Here is a 21,438-nt window from a genome sequence, read left to right on the forward strand (position 1 = left end):
TGTATTACCCGGTGACTCGATTCCTTTTGTTGGTCAGTTATGTTTGCAATTCAGTGATATTCATTTTCAGAGATATTCAATTCATAATGAGGACATATGTGTTAAATATGTCCTCACTATGTGTTATTAGAAAGAAACATAGAAAAACTACAGCACAAACAGGCCCTTCGGCCCCACAAGTTCTGCCGAACGCATCCATACCTTCTAGGAACATATCTCTACCTTCTAATACCTTATTGATATCAAATATTGAATAACGAAACAAATACTGAGTACAATAGATTGAGATTATTCGAAGGAAGATGAGAATGATGCATTAATGAATGGGCAGAAATCATTGCTCCCTTAGATATTTGACAGACGACCGCTTTTACATTTTGAAGATCAAGATAAGTTGAGAAATCAGTTCGAAATTAACGGTTTTCCTCTTGAATTAAGTGACGTGGGCTCTCAGTCTAAACATTGGAACCTACAGCAACATAGCGCAGTTGAACATTGCAGACAGGCAGATTAGCTGTAACATGTCGCCAGCCATCTGTTTCTGTGGTGTAGTGGTCATCACGTTCACCTCACGTGCAAAACGTCCCCGGTTCGAAACTGGGCAGGAACACTGTTGGATCTTTCTGAAAGCTTGTGCTACCAAATAAGCTAGTTGGATTTTAACCTGGTGCTGTGAGACGTCTTTCTATGCCTAACCCAATCCAACACCGGCATCTCCACATCGTGGACCCTTGAGGGTGTGCAAAGTCTGCATGATCTAAGTCAATTGCGCAACCTTATGCGAATCTCGATGTTACATTAACTCAAATGTTTTTAGGAAATTCAAAAATGCTGTATTTTAGGACATAATGGCAGGAAATAAATCTTTGTATTGTTTGTACACATATTCGCAACTCGTTCTGTCCACAACATAATATAATAGGTTTAGAGATGTATTGATATTAAATGTTGAATAATGGCAAATATTGGATATACCTGCCTGAGGTTATTCGAAGGAAGATAAAAATGAAGCATGAATGATTGAGCAGAAATCATTGCTACCTCAGACATTTTCCGGACGAACGCTTTTTACTTTTGAAGTACAAGGTAAGTTGAGGTATCGGGTTGAGAGTAATGGATGTGTTCTTTTTTAAGTGACATGGGTACTCAGTCGAACGATGAGAACCTGCAGCAACACAGTGGAGTTGAACATTGTTGTCAGGCCAATTGGCGTCGCTATGCTATTACTTGTTTCTGCAGTGCAGTGGTTATCACGTTCGCCGAACACGCGAAAGGTCCCTGGGCCGAAAGCGGGCGTAAGCATTCATTAAGCTTTCTCATGTAAGGTGAGGGAAGTCTGCATGATTTCAGTTTGCTGCTGAACATTATCCGAATCTCGATGTTACCGTCATATTATTTTTGCTCTGACCTCGGCCTCAAAAGCCTCCTGTAAAATCAGAAATGCTGAATCAAAAGAACCAGGAGGATGTAATGTGATTGGATGAGATTTATTTTCTTCGCCCATTTTCATATCGGCAAATAGTCACTTTCTGCAGAACGGTACCATGATGTTTTATAAGTGCAGTAAGAAGTTTAACAACACCAGGTTAAAGTTTTATAAGTGACCAGAGAGCGCCCTCCAGTGGCCAATGCAACAGCATTGGAAACAGACGCAGAACCAAGAGCCCAGATATATACACCCCGAGATATATCCAGTATACTTACAACACTGGACAAGAGGAAACATTCGCTCCACATCCACATTGTTAATACCCGTAGGGTTTTGAATGTTTCAGTCAAGTTGCCGGTTACTCTTCGAAACTCTCGCGGACACAGACCTACGATCACCATACTTTTATCATAAGATAACCCGCTCACAGCTGGTAATAGTTTAGTAAAACTCCTCCGAACCTTTTCCACCGTATTAACATCTTTCTCAAGATAAGAACACAATATTAGAGATATGCCCAATGCCCTCGCCAAAGCCCAATTTTACGATCTATATGTGTGTCGTCAGCAGATTTAGCATCCATGTCTTCATTCCCTTCATCAGTGCAGAACTCATCCCACTTAATTGTTTTTGACAAATTCAGCCAGAATGCATTTGTTCAGGTCAAATCGTGCTGAATTAACGTGCTTGAGTTTTATGCTGAGTAACAGAGATGGTTTTTGAGAGTATTTCTCTTAATGGGCGTCCAAAGGTCATGTGATACGGTGCTGCACCACAGCTTTGTGAATAAATATGGAGCTCAGAGAATAAAATGAACAGGAACAACAGGGATGGGAAATTGGCTGAGTGCCAGGAAACAACTCGTAGCTGTTTTTCGGACTGGAACAAAGCTTGTAGTGAAGGTGCCAGGAGTAGGTTATATGACCGTTGATCTTCCTGGCATAGTAATGGCCGAGAGCTTGGTATGGAGGTCAGACTTTCAAAATCTGTGTATAATGCAAAACATGGAAACATTGCCAACCATCAGAAGACCGAGCAGAACTTCAGAACGAAAAAAAAACTAATTGGTGGAATTGTCGTGCAATTGGGAGATTTAATTTATTGCACGTAAATTTCATGATTAGTTTTGTTAAGCAGAATGTGAAGAGACAAGGGGAAATGATGAAAACGCTACGAAATTGGCGGTAAAACGCCGAGGGACCTGCGTGAATATGTGTATAAATCATTCTTGGTGGAAGACAGGTTGAGACACCGGAAAATAAAATAGTTAACAGTCTTTGTCCTTTGGGGAAAAGAATACCAAAGCAAGGAAGTTGTGCTAAGTTTGTAGAAAGCACTGGAAAATAGTCAACTGAAAAAATGCGTCCAATTCTGGGCAACAAACGTAAAGAGAAATGTAAAGCTAGATGCAGGGGAAAAATACGAGATAAGTTCCAGAGATCAGAAACTTCAGTTACGAAAATATATTGGTGACGTTTGGACTGATTTCCTTGACAGGAAGTTGCTGGTGTGATTCTATTGAGGCCTTCAAAATCCTGAGGGGTTTTGACAGAGTAGACAGAGAGGATCTGTTCAATGTTAGAAGGATCTTGTATCAGAGGGCGCGGGTTGAAGTTAATTGGCAACAGAAGCATGGAGACATAAAGAAAAACATTTTCGGACAGTGAGTGATTCAGATCTGGAATGTGCTGCTTGAGAATGTGGTGCAGGCAGCGCCAATTAATGGTTTCAAGATCATTCAAGATTGGATTATTGTCTGAAAATGAACAAAATTCGAGACTGTGGGGTAGAGAGTGCCATTGGATGAATTGCTCGTTTAGAGGACCAATACATACATGACGCTTCAAAATGGCCTTCTTCTCTGCTGTAAGTACTCCATCAATATGGAAGGGGGGGGGGGGGGGGGGGGGGCGGGTACAGTGACATTGCGGTAACGTCACTGGGAGAGTAATTCTGAGGGGAGGCAATTTTCTCAAGGTATATATTCAAATCCAATTACAGCAGAAAGTGGGGTTTGAAAATGCAATTACAATTTTGAATTTAAAGCTAGTTTCCGTAATTGTGGCCATGAAAAGAAATATATCAGATTCTCTAATGTCCTGCAGAAAAGGAAACCATCCATGATTTCCCAGGTTGGACGACAGGTGACTCCAGGCCCACACGTATTTGGCGCTTACCTATCTTCTGTGACGGTCTAGCAAACCAATAAATGCAGAGTATTAGCGATTGCCAACATATGCTGACCTTGCCAGCTGGGTATACAACACATGAAAGAATAAGAAACGGCAAAGGTGGTCCAGCAGATCGCAGTGAAACCGTGAGTTTTGGCACAACGGGAAGCAGAGATCGCCTCAGTTATTGCTGCAATAAACTCAGTTTTTTTCCATCCTAAATTAAACCCAGTTTATAAACAAAGAACAAAGAACAATACAGCACAGGAACAGGCCCTTCGGCCCTCCAAGCCCACGCCGCTCCCTGGTCCAAACTAGACCATTCTTTTGTATCCCTCCATTCCCACTCCGTTCATGTGGCTATCTAGATAAGTCTAAAACGTTCCCAGTGTGTCCGCCTCCGCCACCTTGCCCGGCAGCGCATTCCAGGCCCCCACCACCCTCTGTGTAAAATACGTCCTTCTGATGTCCGTGTTAAACACCCCCTCCCCCCACCTTGAACCTATGACCCCTCGTGAACGTCACCACAGACCTGGGAAAAAGCTTCCTACCATTCACCCTATCTATGCCTTTCATAATTTTATACACCTCTATTAGGTCACCCCTCATCCTCCGTCTTTCCAGTGAGAGGTGGCAGATGGAATTTAATCCGGATAAATGCGAAGTGATGCATTTTGGAAGAAATAATGTAGGGAGGAGTTATGCAATAAACGGCAGAGTCATCAGGAGTATAGAAACACAGAGGGACCTAGGTGTGCAAGTCCACGAATCCTTGAAGGTGGCAACACAGGTGGAGAAGGTGGTGAAGAAGGCATATGGTATGCTTGCCTTTATAGGACGGGGTATAGAGTATAAAAGCTGGAGTCTGATGATGCAGCTGTATAGAACGCTGGTTAGGCCGCATTTGGAGTACTGCGTCCAGTTCTGGTCGCCGCACTACCAGAAGGATGTAGAGGCATTGGAGAGAGTGCAGAGAAGGTTTACCAGGATGTTGCCTGGTATGGAGGGTCTTAGCTATGAGGAGAGATTGGGTAGACTGGGGTTGTTCTCCTTGGAAAGACGGAGAATGAAGGGAGATCTAATAGAGGTATACAAGATTATGAAGGGTATAGATAGGGTGAACAGTGGGAAGCTTTTTCCCAGGTCGGAGGTGACGATCACGAGGGGTCACGGGCTCAAGCTGAGAGGGGCGAAGTATAACTCAGACATCAGAGGGACGTTTTTTACACAGAGGGTGGTGGGGGCCTGGAATGCGCTGCCAAGTAGGGTGGTGGAGGCAGGCACGCTGACATCGTTTAAGACTTACCTGGATAGTCACATGAGCAGGCTGGGAATGGAGGGATACAAACGATTGGTCTAGTTGGACCAAGGAGCGGCACAGGCTTGGAGGGCCGAAGGGCCTGTTTCCTGTGCTGTACTGTTCTTTGTTCTTTGTTTGTAGAACAACCCCAGTTTACCAAATCTCTCCTCATAACTAAGCCCCTCCATACCAGGCAGCATCCTGGTAAACCTCCTCTGCACTCTCTCCAAAGCCTCCACGTCCTTCTGGTAGTGTGGCGACCAGAACTGGGTGCAGTATTCCAAATGCGGCCGAACCAACGTTCTGTACAACCGCATCATCAGACCCCAACTTTTATACTCTATGCCCCGTCTTATAAAGGCAAGCATGCCATATGCCTTCTTCACTACCTTCTCCACCTGTGCCGTCACCTTCAAGGATCTGTGGACTTGCACAGCTAGGTCCCTCTGCGTATCTACACCCTTTATGGTTCTGCCATTTATCGCATAGCTCCCCCCTACGTGAGTTCTACTAAAATGCATCACTTCGCATTGATATGACACAAAATCATATTTCTGATTATATGACAATGATTCTCAGTTGATTCTGTACTCAGCAAAATCCCAGTTGTTTCTATATTCGCCAAGCCTCATTTGATACTACAGCGCACATTCTGGCAGTTATGGCAGCATAGAATTAATTCTCGGCTCATGTCATGATACTCCATATCTCTGTTGTTACTTCACTAGTCCCTCTCTCTCCTGATACTGCTCCAGAACATGTTACTGTTTGCATTACACGAGGCTCTGTATCAGTTAATACATTGCTGGAATCTGCCACCTATAAAGAAACATCGACAACACCTCAATCACCGCTGCACCAGTACACCGCCCTGTTTATACCGAATAATATCCTGTCTCTCATCATTGTTCTATTTCATGATTCGTTTACTGCTGCAATTGCCCCTCTCAAAGCTTATCAAGCCTTGGTTTGATATTACTGCATCGGCTTTGTCTCAGTTTATAAGAACATAAGAAATAGGAGCAGGAGTAGGCCATCTAGCCCCTCGAGCCTGCCCCGCCATTCAATAAGATCATGGCTGATCTGACGTGGATCAGTACCACTTACCCGCCTGATCCCCATAACCCTTAATTCCCTTACCGATCAGGAATCCATCCATCCGCGCTTTAAACATATTCAGCGAGGTAGCCTCCACCACCTCAGTGGGCAGAGAATTCCAGAGATTCACCACCCTCTGGGAGAAGAAGTTCCTCCTCAACTCTGTCTTAAACCGACCCCCCTTTATTTTCAGGCTGTGTCCTCTAGTTTTAACTTCCTTACTAAGTGGAAAGAATCTCTCCGCCTCCACCCTATCCAGCCCCCGCATTATCTTATAAGTCTCCATAAGATCCCCCCTCATCCTTCTAAACTCCAACGAGTACAAACCCAATCTCCTCAGCCTCTCCTCATAATCCAAACCCCTCATCTCCGGTATCAACCTGGTGAACCTTCTCTGCACTCCCTCCAATGCCTATATATCCTTCCTCATATAAGGGGACCAATACTGCACACAGTATTCCAGCTGCGGCCTCACCAATGCCCTGTACAGGTGCATCAAGACATCCCTGCTTTTATATTCTATCCCCCTCGCAATATAGGCCAACATCCCATTTGCCTTCTTGATCACCTGTTGTACCTGCAGACTGGGCTTTTGCGTCTCATGCACAAGGACCCCCAGGTCCCTTTGCACGGTAGCATGTTTTAATTTGTTTCCATTGAGATAGTAATCCCATTTGTTATTATTTCCTCCAAAGTGTATAATCTCGCATTTCTCAACGTTATACTCCATTTGCCATATCCTCGCCCACTCACTCAGCCTGTCCAAATCTCTCTGCAGATCTTCTCCGTCCTCCACACGATTCACTTTTCCACTTATCTTTGTGTCGTCTGCAAACTTCGTTACCCTACACTCCGTCCCCTCCTCCAGATCATCTATATAAATGGTAAACAGCTGCGGCCCGAGTACCGATCCCTGCGGCACGCCACTAGTTACCTTCCTCCAACCGGAAAAACACCCATTTATTCCGACTCTTTGCTTCCTGTCGGATAGCCAGTCCCCAATCCACTTTAACACACTACCCCCAACTCCGTGTGCCCTATGTTATACAATGCCCAGAATTCGTCAAAATTGCACTAGGCCCGGTGACAGTTTTATTGCACTAGATGCTCTCTCCTATATTACTGTGCCAAACAATACCGCTGTTCATTTTACATGTTATCCTTTCTCAATTATTGCTTTACTCTGCATTGCCTCACTTTTTATTCCACTCGGCCACACGAGATCGTGTCCTTATATTCTGATAGTGCCGATGTGAGTTTGCATTACGCTAGAATCTGTCTCAGTTTAAATTACAGTGCACATTGTCTCTGCTTATATTAGAATAGACCTTGTCTTTGTTAAAACTGCGGATTGCATGTCTCTGTTTACATGAGAAAACACCACGCTGGTTAGTAATACGCTGTACCCGCTTTCAGTAATGACTGAACTGGGCGCCTGCTGTATTCATATTAGTGCAGGTGCTGTATGAATAATTGGTGCACTCGAGCCCTGTCTCTGTATTACTGCACAAAACCTGTCCCTCGTTTATATTACAACAGATTGTATTCGATGGATTGGCCATGCAAAATTGCCCGTTATTTTTCGTAGGGTATGCGGATTAGCCATGGTAAATGTGCGGGGCGAACGGGGATAGGGCAGAGGGAAGGGCCTGGGTAAGATGCAGAATCGGTGGGCCAGATGGCCTTTTTCTGAACTGTAGGTATTCTGTTGATCTATGTCTAAGGAATATCATCTTAGGTCCTTGCTTAGACATTTGAGTGCTTATTTATTTTAAATATTGTATTTTTTAATAACCGCCTTTGGAGAAATGATTCCTTTTAGCAATTTCCCTTCAGATTTCCCAGTGATAACCTTCACTCCATCTCTGCCTTCCATAGTGTATGAGAACACCAAACAGTTCTTGTATTTCAACTGAAGAACATTTAATATGTAACTATTTATTGACAACCATTCTGTTGTGTGTTCTCGTATACAAAATGACTTCAGTCTGACTATTTTGTTCCCAGCATTGACTTTTCTGCCTTTAGAGATCTGTTGGAAAATGGATAAATCACATCTCGAATGACGAGATTACTGGAAATTGGTCTTCTTAGCATCTCACTGAAATTCCTGATATAAGACTCAATTGTGCGCTGATTTGTGAAAATGATGGTGAAAATGACCCTGGACATATAGCCGACAGGAAATGATTACACCTGTAATTCTCAGACTTCTTATTCCTATCGATGCAAAGGACTAAAACATCTGCTGCTGTCCAGAGAAGTTTCAATATTTCTGTTCAACCGATAACTTCACCAGTTCGATGGTAACCATCCTAAATATTTTCGACTGTCTGTAGGTTGTACAATCTAGGTAATAAGGTGAATTATGTTCAGGTGTATCATGAGAGTGACCAGACCTTGTGTGATATAAACAGAAATACGATCTGGTGAACATGGACCGCAGCGGTTCAAGGTGGAAGATCATCACCACTTTGTCAAGGGCAATTAGAGAAGGGCAACAGATACCAGTGATGCCCACATCCCATCAATGATTAAAAATTATACACTAACAACAGACACATAATCTAATCTAATATAGACAGATATGCTAGTGCAATGATAACATAAACTGGCTGGGAGAGTCATGTGAACCAATGTATGCGGTATATAGAATAAGAGAGACAGGACATGATATAAGATTTAAATAAACATTTTTTGTGCGTGTGATCATTTTGGAAAAAGTAAATTGTCCAATAATAACCGGTAGGCATCAAATAAAACAAAACCAGATTCAGGTTCTAATTCACAACTGATTGGGTAACGGTTTCAAAAAAATAACGATAGAGAATTAGAACATTATAATTTGAATGGCCGGTTAGTGTATCACTAACAGAGACAGCTGGGCCCGGAGTCAGGTTGGGACCTGATATAAGGAAGCAATCATTTCTAGGGCCTAAGCGCAGGTTTCTTTTTGATGACGAGTGATGCAGGGATTTGTGTGGTAAGCATGGATTGGAAACACAATGACAACCTCGGGAGTGACTGACTCCATCTGACTAAGAGCTGGTATTCCCAAGAGGGGATAATCATGGCGGACTCCATGAATTTCTGTTATCTGAGGTAACAATGGTGAATCTGTCAGAGGAACAGAAAATAATCTGTTCCTTCTCATTCTTACAAACTGTTCCACATTTATGGACAGAATTAGGACATGTGATGACTGAAAATACGAAATATGAAAACCTCATCGGAGGAAAAAGAACAGTGCAATAAATGGTAATGGCAAATGTGTTTTTCATAAACAAGTTCGATCCAATGCTAATTTGTTCAAAGTGATGGCTTGTAGATAGAATTGCATTTCGGAATGGTTCCAGGCAATTATTCACACACACACACACACACAAGTGCTGTCAAAAGATAAGATTAGCACAAGATGACAGCTGTAAAAACATTGCATTTTATTCAGTCTCAATGAAGGACAGGGAGAGACACAAAAAGCATACTTGGACAATGATTAAAATGAACCATTAAAATGGTCCCATTCTCGAAAATCCTTCAAATTTTAACCCCATGAAGGATATATCTAATTTATTTTCCAAAGTTACTGTGAAATCTGATTCGATCACCCTTTCAAGCTGTTCATTCCAGTTCATAACAACTCTTGTGTAAAAGTAAACAATTATATTTCTGTCTCCCTGCTCAATAAAATAAATTTGTGCCCATTGGTTGCTGACCGTCCTCCCAGTTGAAAGATTCTCTCTTTAATTAACCCACTCACAACTTCATGATTATGAACATTAATGAAAGTGTTCAAAAGACTGGCAAGGAGATAGAGAGAGAGACGCCGGGAGAATTAGGAGAAAGGAAAACGGGGTGCTGACAGATAAAAGCTGAGGAACAAAAAATAAATAGCAGATGGAGAGAAAATGATCAAACAATGAAAGATAACAACTATCATTTCCTTCCTTCACGGAACCCGGGAGAGCTCAGTGACTGATCCATTGACCATCCAGTTATGTCCCCGAATGGAAACTCTGAACAGATCACAACAGACTCATTTGTACATTTCCCCACAATGTGATCTGTCTGACTCTGCCTGATTCTATGGACAGATATAGGCCGCACTGACAGATGTTCTCACTAGATTGTGGTCCCTGGATTTATTTTCTGCTCAGAAGTGAGATGTGCGGTTTGGAACCGGCAGCAAGAAACAGGAAGTTGTGTTACCTGAGAATGAAACAACCAGGGCCAGTTTGATGTTATCACCGTGAACAGTCTTCCTGTCTGTGAGGGTGAACTCACTCAGAAAGCATCAAGAACAACCACACAGATTGCTGCCGGTCTGAACATTGCATTTACCTCCATTCCCATTTTAGTGAATCAAGAAAATGATCATATTTGGGGTTTAAATAGATTAATTGAAGTGAAGATGGACCGAAGATTATCACTGAGTGAAAAGAGGGAAAATTAAAGCAACATTGTTTCCCCCAGAGGTGTTCTAAAATAGAAACTTTAAGTGTTTTAGGTGTTGTGTGAGGGAAATCGAGGAGAGAGATTAAGTGAGTGAACTGGTCTGTTTCCGGCACTGAATTTTCCTCTGATGAGTTTGTTATGCTTTATCCTTTCAGTCACAAGGTGCCTTAAGCAAAAGAAATGAACATTTTTTTTCAACTAGTAGCCAGGTGCGGCTCCTAGGTACCTGTGTAAGTGAATTAATGGAGACTGACAGAGTGAAGAGGAATTATCTGATTTAGGTACAATCTGAGACAGAGAAGGATAGGAGAGAAGTTCAGTGAGTCATTTGAAAGATGCATTGCCTTAGCAGCGGAATGGCCAGCTGTGCATCACATTAAAAAGCGTCCAGGGCAGTTCATTAACTTTAGATATTGACTGAGGCATAGAATGTGCAAGTAAATACTTAATAAATTACCATAACATGCTTAAACGCAATTGTAATTATTTACACAACGGTTAGCACTGGTACCTCACAGAGTTTCGGACACAGGTTCCATTTCGGCCTTGGGTAACTGTTTGTGTGCAGTTTGCACATTCACCCCATGTGTACGTGGGTTTCCTCCAGGTTTACCGCTTTCCTCCTACAGTTCAAAGATGTAAAGGTTAGTTGGAGTGGCCATGCTGAATTGTCCCTTAGTGTCCATTTGTATTGCAACATGGCATATGTTTATTCTGTTCCTGAATCTCCTTTGAACAAGAGGATGTTATAAGACTCGACCCAAGTTTTCAACAAAATATTGCACACAGTACGAGAGCAATTAGATATTATACGCAACACCTAATCGTTATTAACAAGACGAACCCCTTTCATCCACACAATTATATTGCATTTTTAAGTTAATATCCATCTATTCTTCTCTTTCTTTCTTTCCATCTTTCTTTCTTTCATTCCATCTATCAGACACATTTTATAGAAAAGCAATTACTGAAATAGTGTCTACTTTATTATTATGAGAACCCAATGGAATGCAAAGTGACGCACGGATGCGTTCAGTAGTGCATGACATGGAGCCGAGCACAATAATATTTGAGATGGAACCAAATGTAACGTAAGTGGACTCTTGACTAAGCAACAACAGCTCAGAAATGCTGATTTGTAGCATTTACCATGGCATGTCTTCAGGTATTAATAAATGAAGCGGCATATAATGTAATGTAAACTGATACAACTTGCAACAATGATTCAAATGAGTCAAATGCAGAATATAAAGAGGCATGGCCTAGTGCATTACTGTGCAAGACTGCACCAATGTGTTATTGCAGTGAACATTGTCAAGTAGAGTAATAACTGAGACAGGGTTAATTGTAGCCCTTATAGAAGCAAGGTCCACTGCATTAATAAATTAAGCTTCAGATTGCGTTATATATACAGATACAGTGCTGAAAGTAAAATAAAAGGAGACATGGTCTAGTACAGTCAGAACTGAGACAACTCCTGTGCAAGAAAAAGTATTACATGGTTAAATGCAGTGATAACTGAAGGAAGTACAGCGTGATAAATCTGAACTCAATGTTTAGTGAAATATACGCATATGCATGGTCCTACTCTGGAAAGAAATTTTAAAAATGGTCAACCATAGCTTCCACGGAATCATAGCCTAATTCAATAGTAACGATACATGATAATGTTATGAATCCGAGAGGAGGGACTGCGGTGTTGAGGAAGGAGAGAGAGAGAAAGAATTGGACAAGTACACTAATACCACTCCACTTATGATGATTGATCTGCTGAGTGTTTCTGGCATTTCTTTTTTTAGATCCCATGCATCCGCAGTATCTTGTTTCTCATGGCTACTTAGCGATATTAGCACAAAATAAACCTACTCTTCCAAACAAGAATGACTGGTATCGGACATGCACGCCCATATGTATCGTGATTGATAATATCTCGACAGGCAACATATTCATAGTCGCATGTTGGATTAACAGAGACAGGCTGTGGTGTGATGCAAAGAGACAAATCCTGTGTAATATAAAAAGAGATGGGATCCGATGTAATATAATCAGATCCGTGGTCTACTCCAATACTAATTGAGAGGACTTAATGTAGCATAAATAGAGAGATGGCTCGTGTAACATAACAAGAGAAACGACTGGATGCAGTATAGAGACAGGGCCTACTGTCGTATAATTAAATATTGGGGCTGATACAGCATAAATAGAAGTATGGACTGATGCAATGTAATCAGAGGTATGGTTCAGTTAATTGATAACTAATAAAGCAGTGTCTTATGTATACTGGCCCGCTTGCCAGTGGATAACAATTTCTTCTTAATCAGTAAAACATTCCCGTTCATAGTTTTGAACTTCTGTCCTAAATCTCCCATAAATTGTTCAGTTCGAAGGGAAACAAACGCAGCGTTCAGCTGTTCTGATAGTGCAGCTCATGCATGATGAACGTCAAGCTCCACACCACCTTCTGCCTCGCATGTTTCCCGATGTCATTTTAGGAATTGATGGAACTTTTACACGGATTCCCATTAAGCATTGCCATCGTGTCAGAATAAGATTCAAGGCTAGGTGAAGACTTGCTTCTGACAATTAAATGCATCAGTGTAATGTTGGACACAGATCTCAGAATTTAGACGCACTCTGCTAAATGTCATAATGGCAAAACTCAAACTGTGATCAGTTAACAGTTTTTCTCAGTGGAATCAATATCAGTTTCGAGTCAAATGGTAATGTCTTCAATTCCCACAACAGATGCTTGAGCTGACGATCCAACCTGTGACCAAGTGCTGAATGTTTAGTTATTCCATTATTAGATATGATGATATTTCAGCCTAAGGAGCAGTATAGCAACATCATTATCAAGCTAGTTTTCCAGAAGCTTGAAGTAATGCTCCGGGGACAGGAGTTCAAATTCTCCATATGTCTGCGTGGGTTCTGGTGCTCCGGTTTCCTCCCACGGTCCAATGGTGTGCGAGTTAGGTTGATTCGCCAAGCTAAATTGCCCCTTAGTGCCCCAGCATGTGTAGGTTAATTATGTGGGGTTGCGGGGATTGGGCCTGGGTGGGATTGTTGTCGATGCACGCTCGATGGGCCGAATGGCCTCCTTCTGCACTGTAGGGTTTCTACGAACAAAACGCAAGTTCTTTCCAAATGTTAACATTATAAAATGCAAAATTTGACATGTTGAAAGCTCTGAGATTAATGTGTGATTACAGTCACTCTTCTGCCTGATGTTTTAACTTGTCAAATTTGAGTAGATTAAACCTCAATCACATTGACATTCAGTGGAATACCAGCCTGTTCAAATATATTTTATTTATTGTGTCATCAGAACTTTCAGAATAAATTATTGATTAGAAGGTTTTTTTTACTTGAATGAAATAGCATTTGGTCCAATGGGTATTCACGAAGCTTCTATTCATTTTGAACCAACTGTCAATATACTTAAAATAAACTGCTATTTTGAGTTCAAACTAATCAATAAGTGACTGTTTATCTGTTTTTTTCTGCCATGAACACTTCATTGCAAGCAGTAAGGTGTTTATACAAATAAACACATAGATAGAAATCCCAGATTAGATTTATTGATTGACAAAAATCAACAAGTATTTCTCCACCAACACAACACAGAAATAGAGGCAAACGTGCAAATAAATTAATCGATTCCAGTCGTGATTGTTTTTGGGCAATTTTTTCTTCATCAGTTATATGCGCAAAAAGAGCCAACATCATATCTATGTTCAAAATTAGAAAAGATTCCCTCTAATCTCGAAATACAGTGACACGGCAAATATATATGTGGCGATTTCCTGTGCTTTATCTCTCTGTGTCATTCTCCTGTCTGATTCTGTGTCGTGTCTTGTCCACGATGGATCATTGTCTTTACTCAACAACATCATGTCACACTCCAACTATGTATTCTCTCAGCCCTGTTCATAGGCTTCTAACAAAACGGATCTAATTCAATTAATTGGAATATATAGAGGGAGCTTTACTCCCAAATGTATCTTGACTATTCCCTGTATCTAACCCGTCCTGTCCCTGCTAACCAATTGTTTGAATGGACAGTGTAGAGAAAGTTTTGCTGATTCTAAACAGTCTACAGTTTCTGGGAATGATTGATTGGGACCGCGTAGATGGAGTTCCACTTTGTATTTACTCCGAGCTACACCTGCCTTGGGAGTGTTTAATGTTGCAATGTGGAGGGAGTTTTTCATTCGGTACCTAACCCCATGATACACCTGCCCTTGGAATGTTTGCTGGGATGCTAGGCCCTCTTCCTATATTGCACTCGTCTGTGACCCTGTCTCTGCTTAGGTTAAATTAACTAATCTCGGTGTCGGTTTATATTAAAGAAAATTCTGTCTCTGTTCATATTACACTGGACGTGCTCTGCGTTTATGCTGCACGTCACCATGTCTCTGCTTATGTTAGTTCGACAGTAACTCTGCTTTTATTGGTGATGACCGGCCTCTGTACTAAACCAGATGCAGTATCAGTTCTGCAATTGACTCTGTCCATGGTCATTTTATATTTGGCACGGACTGTTATTACTGCACTCGACAATGCCCAATCATGTGAAAATTGGCTGGGGGAACACAATTCTCTGCATCCTCCTACAGATACATCTCTGTAGAATGGAGACTAGTCTTGGGCATTGGAAAAGACGAAGTGATACCTGAAATATAATTCTGTTAACTGCATTGAAAATGGATATCAAACCCTGCGCAGCATAGTCTGTCGATCCAATACTTTCCGTTTCAGGATCCTGCTAAATACAGATGTTTTTAGCCCAGCATTGTTATGTATGATATTACCTCTCCATCTCACAGAACCGTAGAGTAATGCGGCCATAATTCAAACAGGGGCATAATCCAGTGCATTAATAACAGTGGCCTGGTCTCGTGAAATATAGACAGATTCAGGAACAAATATCATATAAACAGGGATTGGGTGCAGTGCAATATTAACTAAGTTCTGGTCAAGCGGAGTATTAACAGAGACAGGATCCATTTTAATATAAGCAGAGGCCTGATCCAGTAAAACAGAAACGAGGTAGTGCTGAGTGCCTGTGGGAACTTAAAGGCGAAATACTTGCCTTACCTGAGACACCCATATCACATGAAAGAAACATTAAAAAATATGAATGACGTCGAATAGTACAAGAAAAACTGAGACAGTGTCGAGTGCAATTTTAACTGGATGCAGTAACTTGTGCAATATAAACTGAGACACAGCCTAATGTCTTCGTGTCAATTATTGGTAATGACCTGGACCGATATTAACTGAGACAGAGCATAGTGCATTAGAAGCAATTACTGATACAGGATGGACTGATATTAACTGAGACAGCGCCAAATGCATTTGTAGTAATTACTGATGCAGGACCTGGACTGATATCAACTGAGACAGAATTTAATGTGTTATTAGCAATTAGATACGAAATGTAGACTGATATAAATTGAGACAGAGTCAAGTGCATTGGTAGTAATTACTAATATGAGAACTAGACTGGTACACACTGAAATATGGACAGTACACAAATTAGAGGGATCACATGATGCAATAATAACAGAGACAGGTCAGAGTGTTAAATAAATAAATACATGGATTGGTGCAGCATTAACTAAACAGGATCGAGTTTATTTGATCTAATGAACCATTAGAGCAATGACTATGACTGAAACTCACGTAACGCAAGAAGGGTGTTGTTCCAGCTTAGTTTCCACCGAAAATGCAGTCAGAATTGAGACACAACCTCTTGCCAGATATAAAACTTTAAAGCTTTTCGGGCGGCACGGTAGTACAGTGGTTAGCACTGCTGCTTCACAGCTCCTGGGACCTGGGTTCGATTCCCCGCTCAGGTCACTTTTTGTGCGGAGTTTGCACATTCTCCCCGTGTCTGCGTGGGTTTCCTCCAGGTGCTCTGGTTTCCTCCCACAGTCCAAAGATGTGCGGGTTAGGTTGATTGGCCAAGCTAAATTGCCCCTTAGTGTCACAGGATGCGTAGATTAGATGGATTAGTGGGTGGATTAGCAGGTAAATATGTGGGGATATGTGGATAGGGCCTGGATGGGATTGTTGTCGGTACAGACTCGATGGGCCGAATGGCCTCCTTCTGTACTGTAGGGGTTCTATGGTTCTAATTTATTGGTGTCACATTAACACTGCAATAAAGTTACTGTGAAAATCTCCTGGTCGCCACCCTCCAGTGCCTGCTCAGGTACACTGAGGAAGAATTTAACATGGCCAAAGTGCAGCTAACCAGCATGTCTTTCGGACTGTGGGAGGAAGTCCACGCAGGGAGAAGGTGCAGACTCCACACAGTCACTCAGCCAAGCTGGGAATTGAACCCACGTCCCTGGCGCTGTGAGGCAGCAGTGCTAACCATTGTGCCACAGTGCCACCCATATTAACTGAGACTGAGTTCAGCAATAGTCATAACTCAGAAAGTTTCGTGTAAACAGGGCCTTGGCACTTTTATGAACAACTGTTAATGAGCCGACTAGAGAAATAACAGAGACAGAACACGCTGTAATGTGATTGAGACATGGCCTACTGCAATAAACGGAGGTTGGGGCTAGTAGAATATAAGCAAAGATATGACATGTTCAAAATTATTTAAATAAATCTTGGTGTCACTGGTAAAGTAGCATTTGTTGCCACTTCTTTTTTTACGTTTGAGAATGTTGCGGTGAGCTCTATTCTTGAACCATTGCATTCCATATGAAGTAAATATACTCACAGTGCAGTTAAGAAGGGAGTTACAAGATTTTCATCCATGGACATTGAAATATAGTGACATAGTTCCCAGTCAAGTGTGGGTTTTATGGGGACTTGCAGGGTAATTATGTTCTCGTGCATCTGATGCCCTTGTCCTTTTAAGTATCAGAGTTAATGTGTTTCGAAGGTGCAATTGAAAGAGTATGTTGCTGCTATACCAGTTGTATATCTTTCACACTGCCAGAGTTGTCCATCTGTGATGCAGAGAGTGAATGTTTAAAGTGGTGGGTGGGCGTTCATTGAGCCGGCTGCTTTTTACTTGGTGGTGTTGAACTTTTTGTGTGTTGCTTCAGGGTTTTACGTCAGGAAAGTGGAGAATATTAATTCACAATACTGACTGTTGCCCTGTATGTTATGGACAGGGTTTGGGAAGTCAGGAGGTGAGTTACTCAACGCAGAATTCCCAGTCTCTGACCTGCTCTTGTAACAATATTATTTACATGGTTGTCCCAGTTCACTTTGTCATCAATGGTAATTCCCAGAATGATGATAGTGGGGGATTCAGCTGTAGTCATTCCATTTAATGACAAGCAGAGATGTTTGGAATCTCTCTTACTTAAAAAGGTCATTCATTGCCTACCACTTGGGCGGCGTGAATGTCATTTGCCACTTCACAACCAAAGCCTGAATGTTTTCTAATTCTTGCTGCTTATGGGCACGGACTGCTTCAGTATCTGAGGAGTTGTAAATGTGCTGAACATTGTGCAATCATCAGTGAACGTCCCACTTCTGAGCTTGCCTTGAAGGGTGAAGATTAGGCCGAGAACTCTATCCTGAGGAGTTCCTTCAGCAATGCCCTGTGACTGAGATGATTGGTTTTTAACAACCACAGCTAACTTACTCTGAATTGGGTGTGACTGAAGCCAGTGGAATGTTTTTCCACAGATCTCCATTGGCTGCGGCTTTGCTCTGGCTTCTTGATGCCACGATTGGTCAAGTGCTGCGTTGATGTCGAGGGCAGGCATTCTCACCTCACATCAGTAAATCAGCTATTTCCACGATATTTGGACTAAGATTAAATCAATTCTAGAACTGAGTACTCCCAGTGGGATCCAAACAGAGCATCATTGAGCAAATAATTTTTCGTAGCAGTTGTAGCTGTATTGTTATTATTATATTATTATTAATATTTGGATGATCCTTCATACTTCCCATTACGTTGATCGCGTGAGGATGCATTGGGCGGTAATTGGTCGGGTTGGATTTGTCCTGCCTTTTGGAACAGGGCATGTCTGCCAAATTTCCACAATGTTATGTATGTGATCGTGATGTATATACTTGAATAGATTGGCTGGGGCGCAGCAAGCTCCAGAGCACAAATCATTATTATTATACCTGAAATATTGTCAGGACCCATAAACTTTGCAGTGTCCAACGCCTTCAGCACAGGGTTAGGCCACAGATCAATCATGTTCAGATTGCATGGTGGAATGGGCTCCAGGGGCCGAATGGTCCACTCCTGTTCTTATGCTCCATGATATCATGTTGAATGATTTGACCTCCTGGGAGACTGGCATCTGTGATGCTCGCGGCATCAGGAGGAGACCGAGACGATACATCCTCTCGGCCCTTCTGGCTGAAGATGGTAGCAATTGTTTCAGTCTTGTTTCTTTTCCCTTTTGCTGGGACCCCCCATCATTAAGAATTGGGGTTTTATTTGAGGCTCCTGCTGCGGTTATTTTTTCAAATGTCAACCACCATTCAGGACTGCATGTGGCAGAACTGCAAAGTTAGTCCCTACCTGTAACAATACGGATCAGAGTGATTGCGTGATGTATACATTGACATGCACTGGTGCAATCTGAGTTTAAACAGGGTGCCATATAATATAATATATTATAATCATAGACAGGGTCCATTACGTATATATATATATATATATATTGGCATAGGGTCCAGTGTAACATTTATTGAGGCAGTGCCTGCTTCATGTAATATAAACCATCAAGATTTCAATTCCATCTTTTACAGTTACTGTAAAAATATCGCTGTCAGGTATGATCTATGATATTAATGCATAAAGAATTCACACCCATAAATATAATACCACATCCCCTTCTGCGGAAGTTGCCCAAACTTAAGGTGCAATGAACTATAGATGTACGTTGCTGAATAATGCAGGTTAAGCGGTGTGCCGCAGGAATCTGTCTTGGGGCCTCAATTATTTACAATATTCATAACGGCTAAAATAATGGCACAAAAAGTCAAATATCCAAATGATAGATTAAGCTTTTTTTAGAAGGCACAAGTTAAATTTAGTGGATGCTCAGAGAGATTTGGGTGTTCGGGTGCATAGCTTCTTAAAATGCCACGAACTGATACAGAAAGTAGTCAAGCACGCCAACGGAATTCTGGCCTGCGTATCTAAAGGACTGGAGGATAGGGATTCAGATGTTATGCTGCAATTGTGCAAAATGCTGGTTAGAGCCCACCTAGAGTACTGTGCGCAGGTATGGGCATCGCACCTTTGGAAAGATGTTGGCCCTGGAGGGAGTTCAACGCAGGTTCACAAGAATTATACGTGGTCTTCAGGGGTTAAGTTGCGAGGAGAAATTAGACAAATTGGAACTTTTTCTCTCGAATTCAGAATGTTGAGGGGTGCTCTGAAAGAAATCTACAAAATATTTCCGTGGTAGGACAGGGCGGATAAGGATAAGAATTTCCCACCAGTTGAAGGCCCTGGAATAAAGGGCCAATTTCTTTTAAAAAACGGACCAAGCCGTTCAGGAGAGTTGATCAAAAGCATTTCGACACGCAGAGTGGAGGAGGTTTGGAACCTTCTTCCTCAAAGGCCAGTGGGTGCTGGTTCAATTGTTAGATTTATGTCTGAGATTGACTTTTGTATTGAACAGGGGTATCGAGGGATATGGGCCAAGGGCAGGTACATGGATTTGGCCACAGATCAGCTATGATCTTACTGAATGGTGGGGCGCGTTCGAGAAGCTGAATGGCCTTCTTCTGCTTTTTTATTCATTTTTGGGACATGGGCGTCGCTGGCTGGTCAGCATTTTCCCATCCCTTGTTGCCCATGATAAGGTGGTGGTGAGTTGCCTTCTTGAATCGCTACAGTCCATGTTCTGTGGGTAGACCCACAATGCCATTACGGAGGAAATTCAAGGATTGTGACTCAGCGCTTGTGAAGGAAAGGCGATATATTTCCAAGTCAGGATGGTGACTGGCTTGGAGGAGAACTTCTGTTCCTATGTTCCTATGTTGCCAGGTCAGCATCAGAGCAAAATGGCTCAATCCATGGTCATGCATTTTTGTTCATTTTGGTTCGAAGGATCAATGCTGACCAGGGCGCTATTCGAGACCATGGGACTTTTAACGTCCAGCTCAGCTAACGTGGCGTTGGGGAAAGTTTATTTGTTCATCATTTCATCTGAAAGATAGTTGGGGGTAATTGTTTCTTAAGCCTCCCAGGAAGCCAAGATGGAGTTTTAAATTGAAGGAAAAATGTATGGGTGTGTGCGTGTGTGTGTCGCGTTGTCTGAAAAACGTCATATTGTTTATAAATCAATTTCACAATGATAACTGATATCCTTCCATTTAAAATAAAAATTAGGAACACAGTAAAAACATCAAATTCGGAATGGGTTCTTTTTCATATGTCACCTTTGTTGATGACTGAGGAGGACATTTTTGAGACGTAGATTCTGTTGGAAGTGCTTCCCATGAAGCCACCAATTGTGGTTGTATGTTGTCGTTTTCTGTGTCATGAATGAGACTGAGGAGTTTTGATGGAGAGCGAATTTTTCCCAAATATTGTAGTCCCTGCTCTGCTACAGGTGTTGAATGTCTTGATGAGATTGACGAAGGTAAAGATAAGTACATAGGGCATATGAAGCAGATATTTTTCAGAGTCAATCTTCCATTACAAACACAACACTGTGTTTCAGGGTAATCCGGGTCTTCAAGCAGATGAATGATTTCAAGTGTGACACTGACAATGGCCTTTCCCGTGATGCAATAATGGATATATATCTGTAGTTGTTGCAGTGTCCTCTGACGGCTTTGTTTTTAGATAGTGTTTTGCTTTTGAATCATGCATGTCCTGTGGAGCGCATCCTATCTTCCAGCAGAGAAAGAGCAGATCATAAATGTTCATAAAGTTGATATTTATTTTCACCAATTGCCATCCATTCACAAAGTTGCACAATTTTGTTCACCAGTTATCATCCATTCATAAACATTAATAGTTTTAAGTT

General features: G+C 41.8%; 1 pseudogene; it reads right to left on the minus strand.

Moving 5' to 3' along the window:
- Positions 1-18,195, minus strand: part of LOC144484610 (Ig heavy chain C region-like) — a 36,658-nt pseudogene extending 18,463 nt beyond the window's left edge.
- Between the last annotated feature and the right edge of the window lie 3,243 nt (positions 18,196-21,438).

Source organism: Mustelus asterias, unplaced genomic scaffold, assembly GCF_964213995.1.
Source record: "Mustelus asterias unplaced genomic scaffold, sMusAst1.hap1.1 HAP1_SCAFFOLD_120, whole genome shotgun sequence".
NCBI classification, from domain to species: Eukaryota; Metazoa; Chordata; class Chondrichthyes; order Carcharhiniformes; family Triakidae; genus Mustelus; species Mustelus asterias.